The sequence below is a fragment of the Lactuca sativa genome, chromosome 3 (genome assembly GCF_002870075.4).
Source record: "Lactuca sativa cultivar Salinas chromosome 3, Lsat_Salinas_v11, whole genome shotgun sequence".
Taxonomy (NCBI): Eukaryota; Viridiplantae; Streptophyta; class Magnoliopsida; order Asterales; family Asteraceae; genus Lactuca; species Lactuca sativa.
In genome coordinates, this window is record NC_056625.2 from 172,553,527 (window position 1) to 172,564,526 (window position 11,000).

Here is an 11,000-nt window from a genome sequence, read left to right on the forward strand (position 1 = left end):
TTTGGACTAGGCGCAACATGTCATTTGGTGTCCGCATTGCGCTTCACACGTGGAAAGCATGGTGTACTTAAGTAAAATAGTGGTGTGCCCTAGTTGATTAGAAAACCCTATTTTGTGGCCATTAGGCCCTGTTTAAAGGCACTTACTTCTAGGATTTGCTTCAATTGGCATCCTCTATTCCCAGAAATGTATCCTCACCCAAAACCCTAGTCACTATTGCAAATTTTTAAGTTTTCTACCTTGTTTTTATAAATGTTGAAGGATAAGGAGGTCACTCTTGGTACAAGGAACCTTTTTTGTAACCTAGATCCTATATTCTCATCACATTTCTAGACCTTTGTGTGTATAAAGTTCCAATCTTGTTATCTATCTTATTAGATCTAGTTTTTATATCATTTTTGTAGATTTTGGTCCCATCTTTCAGTATTCTTTGAGTTCGGGGACCTCCAAAACCTTAAGAGTGATTATTATGACTTCTAGAGTTGGTTGATGGAAAAATGTGGTTGGATGCATTCCTATTTGTATCATGCACGAGTTTTGATCCTTATATTGTTAGATTTAGCATTAAGAAGAATTAAGCTATAGAAATGTATAAGATAGAAGCATTATCAAGTAAGATAGCTAGAAGATCCAAATTTTAAGTTTTTTTCTTTTGAATTGGGTGAATAAGATCTTAATAGAAGGTGGTTGCTAAGCTATAGAGCATAAGGAACCTTTTTGGTGTCACAACGTGCTTCTTGAGATTGCACAACTATTTTGTCATGTTGTGGGGTATGAAGCACCTAGTCTTGGTCACAGCATGCTTGCCTGTTGAAGTTTTGACCACTCTGATTATTTCCTTTGACCGTTGACTTTAACCAATTGACTATTGACTTTTTGCCACATTGACTTTTGGTTAAACTTTGATAGATTTACACTGTAGACTGAGCTTTGACCTTTAATTGTTATCTAGGTGATTCGTGAGACTAATTCTTGCGTGTATGCTTATATAGATGTTATTCCTCAAAGTTCAGTTTAGGTGACTTATCTCACTATATTATATGCTATAATATATAGCCTTTGCATGATAGGTTGTGGATGCATTGTAATATGTTGATTATTCAATTTGGCTAGTATAGTATTTTTCATGTACATTGTTTGATTATATGATATTTTCATATGTATATTGAGGGTATGATGGTGGATCGATATTGGAGCCGAGATCCTAGAATAGCTAACGTTGATATCTAGAATGCATGTGAGACATTGGTCGCCATTGATGACTAGACACCATAGGAGCTATTGATCATCATTGTTTAGTTGGATCGACACTAGAGTCGATAGCCTTTATTTGTATGCATTTTATGTGTATTGTAGTATGTTGTACTTTGGGGAACTCACAATGCATTATGCTTAGAGTTGTCGATTAAATGTGTTTTAGGTAGTTCCTGTGATGATGGGAAGGCCCCAACTTGATTGTATTGCACACACATCGTTATTTATTTTGTTATAGACTTACCTTGTTCTATGATGACTTGATATATTTTGAAATATGATCTGATGATCTTTTAAACAACTAACTACCTTGATCTTTTATGAAAATGTTTTGGATGTTATAATTATTTTATAAGAGAAAAAATAATTGGTTTGAAATTTAGGACATTATAAGTTTGTATCAGAGCCTTGGTTTGAGGTATTTGGATGAACATTCATGTGAATTCAAACTCAAACTGGATCCTAGAAATTTTAGAAAGCGTTTTTATTTTTTTTATGAAAAGGTGGAAATATGTGATGCTTTTAATCATTTGGAGCTCAAAATGGAAAATGATTCCAAAAATCTCCATATTTGATTATATTTATTGTTATGTGAACTGTTAGAAATACATGTTAGAATTGCCTAATCATTAAGAGGTCTTATTGCCTTATGGTATGCATCCTATATGTTATATGAAGTAAAGATGTACCAAAACCTGAAATCTTTGTACTTGTGGCCAGGGATGAAAAGAGATCTTGGTTAATACCTATAAGCCTGATGAGTAATTGCAATCACGACCACTCCTTGTAAAGAAATCGGATGAGATAACCATGGATTTTGTTACAAAACTACCACATAATATATGCATTTGCAAGTGAAATCACACCTTATATAACTTATGGGGAATTGTAGTGACTAACATTCCATGTGAAGAAATGGGATAAGATAACCAAGGATTTTGTTACAAAACTACCACGAACTATGCATGGTTTCGATTTCATTTGGGTAGTGGTCTCTCGGTTGGATAAGTGTATTCTGTTCATTTCGATAAAAGAAATATTTTTAGTGGATCAACTAACAGATGTGTATATTATGGAAGTCGTGAAGTATCATGGTGTACCGATTTCCATTGTCTCGGATAGACTTAGTCGGTATACATCTCGATTTTGGAAAAGTTTTCAAGAACATATGGATTCCAAGGTGTTAATTAGTATGACATATTACCCTCAGACAGACAGGCTAAGTGAAAGAACAATTCAAGCATTGTAGGATATTACACGTGTATGTGTTATTGATTTTGGAGGTAACTAGGATGATCACCTACATTTGGTAGAATTTTCTTATAATAACAGCAATCATGTGACAATCGACAAAATTTGAGACAATTCTAGATATGAATAAACTTGGTTGCATATATAGGCACGACACATACTAGACTTTTTAACTAGGATCTATTTTATAACCTATTGGAAACATGGAAACAACTAGAATCGAAGAATAGTGTATTTAGATTTTACATTGGCATGTGAGTTCTACAACTACTTAACTGTAATGAGTATCCATATTCGCGTCATTTCTCGAATTGAACATCTTTGCATGAATCATGAGACACATCATGTACTTGACCTAAAAGTATAAATTAGGTCAAAGTCTCATAGAAACTTAAGTTAAAGTTGAAACTAGGACTAGTTTACTTCATTCATCAAATTCACTTGAATCTCGAAACCAATACATAGAATGCTAATAAACCGATAAAAATAAATTAGAAACATTATTTCTAACTTTAAGAAGAGTTATGAAACACTAAAATAGTTTGAAGTCTCAGAATTCAATTAATTTTGATATCTAAGGATTTACAAAATTCTTTAAAACCCTAAAAGTCCTAGAAACTTAAATTTATGAAGTTTTACACTAAAATCCCAATAAAATTTTTATAAACTTTATAATATCAAATTGAAATATTAAAATGTGGAAGTATAATCAAGGAAATTGATTTATTTCATTAACATTAACCTTAATTTTATATAAAATAAACATTTTATATAAATTGAAAGAAATTTTACAAAATATAAGGAATTAGAAAAAAAAAAAGAGAAAAGAAAATCAAATATCCTCTCTCCTCTTCCGATTTTTGAATCCCTCTCTCTCCCCTCATTTTTCCTCCCAAAGTCAATCATTTTCACTTCCCATTCACTCAACCTCACACTTTTCTCTCTCTCTAAAACTTCCCTCTTCATTTTATCTAGAAATGACGAACCTATAAGCAATATTACTGGGAGAGATTTTTACATTCCATTATTCATTAGTTCGTAAGCATGTTTATATTTTGGTGGACAATTTTGGTGGACTAAACCCCAAAGATATGACAAGAGACATGAGCTATCTAGAGAGATATAATCTCTCTTTTCTTCTCTTTAAAACCTCCACCCTTTACCTCTATGAATTAGCTCCAAAACCCACAGAATTTTTAGAAAATATCCCCCATTTTACTAAAAAAAATCTCCATCATCAGAAGTTGATATTCAAGGTAAAATTAATTTCCTTATATTTTCTTTACTTTTCTTTCTAAAATTTCATGTTTTCATGCATTTTTCTCCCTCTTCTGCACTTTTCTTTGAGAATATTCTCATGCATGTTCTTGTATATCGAATTTGATGATGAAGGTGGTAGAATTTCACCCAAAAACAACATGCATGTTGTTAGTAAGTGAAATCCAATGATCAAAACCTCAATCAAAACCATCTACTTGAGTTTTACAAGTTTTAAAGATCCAAAACCACATGCATTAAAATTTTTCATTAAGAAACATCATTTTGAACCAAATAAGTTCATTAATGGTATTCAAATCATAATTCATGTAATGAACATCAAGCTTAAAGGCTTGATTATGAAAGTACCTTATAAAGAATGTTTATAAAGGATTTATTCATAAATAAATATCTAAAACTTCTTTTATGCTAAAATTTGATTTTTCCTAGAATCCAAACAACAAAATAACATGATCTAGAAATTTTCAGAAAATAACTCGTTTTTCTCGACTTATTGAAGTTGTACGCATTTCTAATGTCGTTTTCAGTTGATTTCTAATTTATTTTTGTTAAAGAGAAATAAATAGCAAAATACAGTTATGAATGTCTAAAGCCATATTTCATAATTTTCGCCCCTTCTAGACATCATAAAGACTCCTTGAAAAAATTTCCTGATTTTCCAACACAATTTCTTATTTTTCCTGATTTAATGAATGTTTAAGGGATTAAATTGATGAAAAATAGCTACATTTATCAAAAAATTATGAAACTTCATCAAAATATCTTTTAATTCGTATAAATAATAAAAAAAACCTATTGAATTTTACCTACCGTTTAATAATTTTTCACGAATTAATGCTTTTTTAAGTGAACATAACAAAGCAAAAGAGTTAAAATGTTTGAAAACCAAATTTGATATTGTTTCTAGCTTATATATGTTAAATAACAGTGACACAAAATGTTTAAAGAATTTTATATATTGATTCCTATTTATTTTGATTTTTGATATAATAAATACACAAAAATCATAAAAACCACGTTCAACTGTTTGAAAATCAATTTGAGTATTTTTCTTAATTTATATACATCTTATAACAGTTTTACCAAAAGATTAGGAATTTTTATTAACTATTTTATTATTTTTCACGATTTTATGATGTTTTCAAGAAAATAAATGGTGGAAAATGGATTAAAATATTTAAAAATCATGAAAAATTACACGAGGGTTCTAAATTGTAGTTAGAACTTAAATGTAAAGTTTGGAAATTTTTAGAACTGATTTGATGCAGTTTTGGATTTTAAGTTTGTAAATCCCTTCCAAAAGTGGTAAAATGCATTTCAAACAATAACACAAAATGAGATTTCTCACTTGCAAATGTTAATAAGTCAATTGGTATATGGAAATATGAATTTTCATAAAAGTATTTACAACTTATACAAAAGCTAATTTTGACATAATATTGGCATAATTCTATTGTAGAAATTAAGGTGGTGTTTGTTTTTTGTCCGCAGATCTTCCTGGCCTCTTCTGTCTGCGGGGCGCAGACCACGCGCAGACATTAGCCTTTGCAGACTGTTTGTTTTTTTGAAGATTGTAGACCTAAAAATGTTTACGCACCCTTTTCTTGGCGCAGACGTGGACCAGAGTCTTCTAACATGTTTAGACATCGTCTAGCCTAAAAAAACACATATACTTATTAGTTTTTTAGTTTTTTAGAATTTATATGTACTCCAACTTTATTAGTGATAAACAATTTGAAAAAAAAAAAGATGCAATACTTAAAAAAAGTTCGACGACACAAACATGATATTTTTGACCAATTTATAAATAAAAGTTTATTACAATAATTGTTGTTGAAGTTGTTTATATAAATATGACAAAAAATATATATTCTTATATTTTTTGTGTCAAATTTTATAAAACATTATTTAATAAAGCAACGTCAATTTCTTAGTAAAAATATTTATGGCATATTTTTAATTGATTTAATTGAAAAGATCGAAGTTTATTTCCATTCATTTATATATCAAATTCTTTAATTCATAATTAAAGTGTTTAGGCATAATTTTGCGACCAAAATTGTTGATTTTTATCAATTATATACGTTAATTTGTACCATTTTTATTTTCTCTTTTTATACAATAATACATAAAAGTTGATTTAGATTTGTTAATTATTTATAACAAAGTCATAAATATATTAAAAAATCACTTTGTAGTTTAAAAAAATCAGTTTATTTAGATTTTAGTTTATTTTAGTAGCCTGCAGATGTTAAAAAAACAAACAATCTTCTTTTTTCCGATTGCAGACGTTTGGTCCACTTCTTCTGCTGCATAGGTCTACAGATGTGGTCCGCAGACTGCATACATTCTGCTTCAGAAAAAACAAACAACACCTAGGTATACTAGTGTTAGATTTTTGACTTGAGAGTTAAAAGTGTATAACCTTATCATAGGGAATCGGTAGTCGGCTGTGAGGAAAGTTAGCTCAAAGCATCACAAATACCTTCACGTATCATTGTGAGTATTCACGATTTCCCCTATTTTTGGTTTTTAAATGTTTTAGGGTGGAAAAGCATGTCCAAAAATTGTTTATTGTTCATTGTATTTAATTTAACTTGTATCAAACTTAGTTGCTATATTTTGTTGTGTATGTATATGCTATTGTTAATTCATAAGGCCTTGTCATGTTTAAGTCCCTGGAATCAGTTCACACAACTCATTAACTCATTTGAGCTCATGGTCATTATGGATAGCGCTATTAGGAGGTACACAACTCCTCACTTGCACGATTAACTTGAGTGCATTTTACCATTATTTCTCCATATGTTAGTGGTAGACATATCATTCAAGAGGGCATTCGGTCTTAGGCTTGTGTTATGAACTCATGATTTGATCACTATGCACATATAAATTTTGTTTCTCATTATAGCAATTTTATTACTAGAAACTTATTTACTTGTCTTAGCAATGAACTTGTTTTCTCTTTGTAGCAACGACCTTGTTTGCTCTTTGTAGCAGTGAACCTATTTACTCATTTGAGCAACGAACTTTGTTTCTCATATTAGCAACAAAATTCTATTTATGGAAACTTTATTACTCGTTTTAGCAATGAACTTCTATTCATGAAAACTTATTTACTTATTTTTGCAATGAACATTTGTATAGGGAAACTGTTATCAATATTTTGATTATCATGACTTCAAACTATATTATGTTATGAACCTGTGAGTACTCACAAACTATTTTTATAGTTGACGCTCATTGTACATGCTTTTTTAGGAATCACCTAGTAAGAGGCACGTAGAGACACAACACTTGTAGGAGCATGTACATGAGTTATCTTTCAAATACATTGTAATTTATTTTAAAAAGTTGTACAAACTCATTATAAATTGTAATGCCTTTTAATACTAAGGTTGGTGTTGTCTTTATCTTTTGCTATGAAATCCTTTGTACTGCCATGCCCGTATTTCCGCTTTAGCGGGGTGTGACAAAAATGATATCAGAGCCGAAGGTTATAGAGAATACCGGTCTTCCATTGGAGAACCACAAATATAGACAAAAAATTTCAAAATGTTTTAAAATACTGAACATAATACTGGTATAACTAATTTAAGTATGCATTACTAGACTTTAATTAAGTATAGTGTGGCCAACTATGCTTAATTAAGGAAATTGAATGCAAGGCTGGAAACGGTTATAGTAGAATTATGTTCTAAATGACTTTTAACTTAAACTTTTGAAAAACAAAATTTTTCGGTGTGCGTATGGGCATTGCATATTATCGACATTCATATAGGTACACTTAGAAATAAGTGCACTTTTATCACAATCTCTTTATTTATAAATATTATTATACTTATCAAGTGTTAGGCAAACCAGGTAGGTTATATCACTAGCCACTCTAGGTGCAATCCACTTAGTACTGAGAATGAGTATTCCTCGGTAGCTATTGACTTTAGACATAAGGTTAGTAGCTAGAAAGACACTAGTAATAATCTTATGTCGAAATCAATAAAATTATACCTCAGTACCTCTTCATCATCTTTGTATTAGAGTTACAAATAGGAAAAGCGTTTCGATACCGACAAAGATGAGAATTGGAGAATCATATTAGAAATTAGGTGAGTCTCCACGAGTAGTCATTGGAGAGCATTCCCAATCCGACTCACAAGGAGACACAGATGTTTAACCTATAGTTACTGATACGTGAGGATTCTCTTCTACGCTACGATTTTAGCTCTACGTTGTTTCCACCTTGAGCTTAAAACTTAACATAGGATATCTCTTTGACCCAAAACCTTTTCATTAGGTATTTCTTACCCTTCCATCTTTACTTCAAATATCCTAATTCAAGCACAATCCATTCCCCTTATGACAAAAACATACAAGGCTTAGTTGGAGGCTCCCAGATGCACTTGTGATAATCACAAGTATACCATCATCTTATAATTTCCAAATTAGTAACATGTTTCACACCCAACATCCAACCTTAAATTTTCATGCCCGGTCAAACATCGCACTACTTCATTGTACGAATTCTTCCTACAAATTTCGAATCCTCCTTCGAACCTTATTATTTTCATACATTCGTTTAAGCCTTCTCGACATTAATGACATTCCTATCACTATAAAGGATTACATCCTCTTATGCTGTGAGCTAGACGCCAAACCTATAACTTAAACTTTGACCCCTATAAAAGGCTGCAAAACTGCATTGACACCATAAACATTTTACAAACAATTTTTCACGTCCATTATTTTAGGGAAAAAGCCTCGGTACTAGCATTAGTATTACGTATGACTAGTTACACTAACCCACTTTGTCCTTGCTTAATAATCTTTCACCAAACCTATTTCACTTCACCAATTTTATTTACAATATGTATAATACTTTATAACCACTTCAGATAGTTTACTAGATCTTTCCAAACCATGTAAGCCATATTTCTTGCTAAGAACAACCGATTTGACTTTTGCTAAATTGCCTTAACTTAGCACTTTTCTTCAAAACTTAATTTAACTAATGTTGATCTTAACCGTGCCATTCCAATTTCGGTTCAAATATATTTCAATAGCTATTTGTGCTTTCGAAGGCATATAAATCATTTCAAACATTGTCTCAATTTTGTTACATTTCGAAAACTTAAAAACACTTTATTTTATAAAAGTGTTTAAACCCCATGATAAAACCTAAACATATGACATTGAAGTTCATATTATGTGTAAAAGCTTCATCGGATCTTCAAAACACTTTTGTTTTGACTCTTTTGATGACTTTCTCATTTAGGCATTATACTTTACTTAAATGTGTTTTCATGAAACCCAACATGATATTTTTACGACTTTCTACTCCAAACGTGTTTACAAGACATCACCTATACCAACATTTCAAAACATACCTCATTTGTTTATTTCATTTCAAATTAGTTTTATAATCTATAAAGTTTCTTAAATTTACAACATTTCAAAACTTAGTGTTCACTTCTAAATTTCCAGTGATGCACTTTTAACAAAATGTAGTTATTCCTTTAAATGTACTGAGGTTTACTTTATCCGTTTTAACCATTGTTGGAGTCTAGTCTAAAAGGTCAAAACTGTCATATTTTCAATTACTAGTTGTAGTGCTTCTTCTTTTTCACAAAAGAAGTTTAACTTAATATATAACTCATGAATTTTTAGCAAACCTTAGCAAACACTTTAAAACTTCTTCATGTATATGTAACCATCAACATACATCAAAGGGTGAATGAAGTTTGAAATATATTTCGACCTGGTTTAGATCTACCTATATATTGCTCTTAAAATTTTATTAATAGCAATCATTGCCGCTACCTACCTTTTCTTTCCCCCGAACTTGATTTCTTGCTCTCCTTCTGATTTGAGATCTCGCAAACTCATAATAATAACACAATGCATGGTCTAAAATTATTTTTTCTATTTTACTTCTCTTGGTACCATGTTCATATACATACAGACTAGAAGTCTACCCTTATCAACCTGAGCGATTAATATGTGTATAGTCATGAGGCATAATTTTAACTTGGTCAAGTTTGATATGTTCAATTTCATCTTTTATCATATACATTCTATTTTTATTTTTAAATCTACTGTAAACAAGTGATCCTTATTTACATTTGCTCTTTTCTTCTAAATTCGGAAACTTGATTTAACATATAATTTTCATTGTATTTTCCTTACAATTAATACACCAGATGAATACTGTTGGGCTGAAGATTATTTTGATGTTGCGTCTTTTGGGCTCGATAGTTTAGCCATGTACACTCCGGTTTGGGCCTGTCCAACCGTGAGCCTTTTATGTATTGTATATAAGTTAATGCTTGCATGCATATTAGGTTAAGGATTTAGAACGATAGAAACGATTTAGAGATTATCGATATAGCGATTCATCCAGAGTACAACAGGTTTCTTTAATCGTTCTTGTAATCTTCCAATTCTCTAAAGTTGATGTTCTTAATCGAGCTCTTCTGAGGATTTTGTTTAATCATTCGACACGTTTGATTCAATCTTTTCTTGTTCTTATTATTGCGTTCTTATTGTTTTATATTCATATACTTGTTCAAGATCTAATCGATCTTCATTGATTAAAGTTTTTTTTTTAATCTCTTCAATTGGTATCAGAGCGGGAGGCTGTGTAATCGATACACATCTTTTCTGTGAAAAAGATTTCCATTAGGGTTTTCCGCAACTATCGATATTTATTGAGCCGTCATCTCATTAATTGACGTATCTTGATATTTATTGTTTTGCCCTAATCTGCTTTATTACAAGTCTGATCTTTGAACAGGTTTTTACGATCATAATGGACACGACGCAATCAAACCCTATTAATATTTCCAACCGCATCGGTTCGACGACAAAGATTCCAATCTTATACACCCATGACTATGAAGTATGGGCGCATCACTTTGAAGACTACGTGATTGGATCGGAGGATAATGAGTACCTCATATGGGAAGCCATCATCAATGGACCATTTTCTCATTCTGCTATGTCCATAATCATTAAGACACAAAAGGAGTACAATGATCTGCTAAAGGACGTGAAGGACATTGCACAAGATGAAAAGGATAAATTCCAGTGCAATATCGAGGCGTTAAGGTTGATCAGATTCGCCCTTCAGTCCGACACATTCAGATTGGTCAGCTCATGCACGACGGCGAAGGAAGTTTGGGATAGACTTCGTGAACTGTATTCTACAGACGAGGATCTTG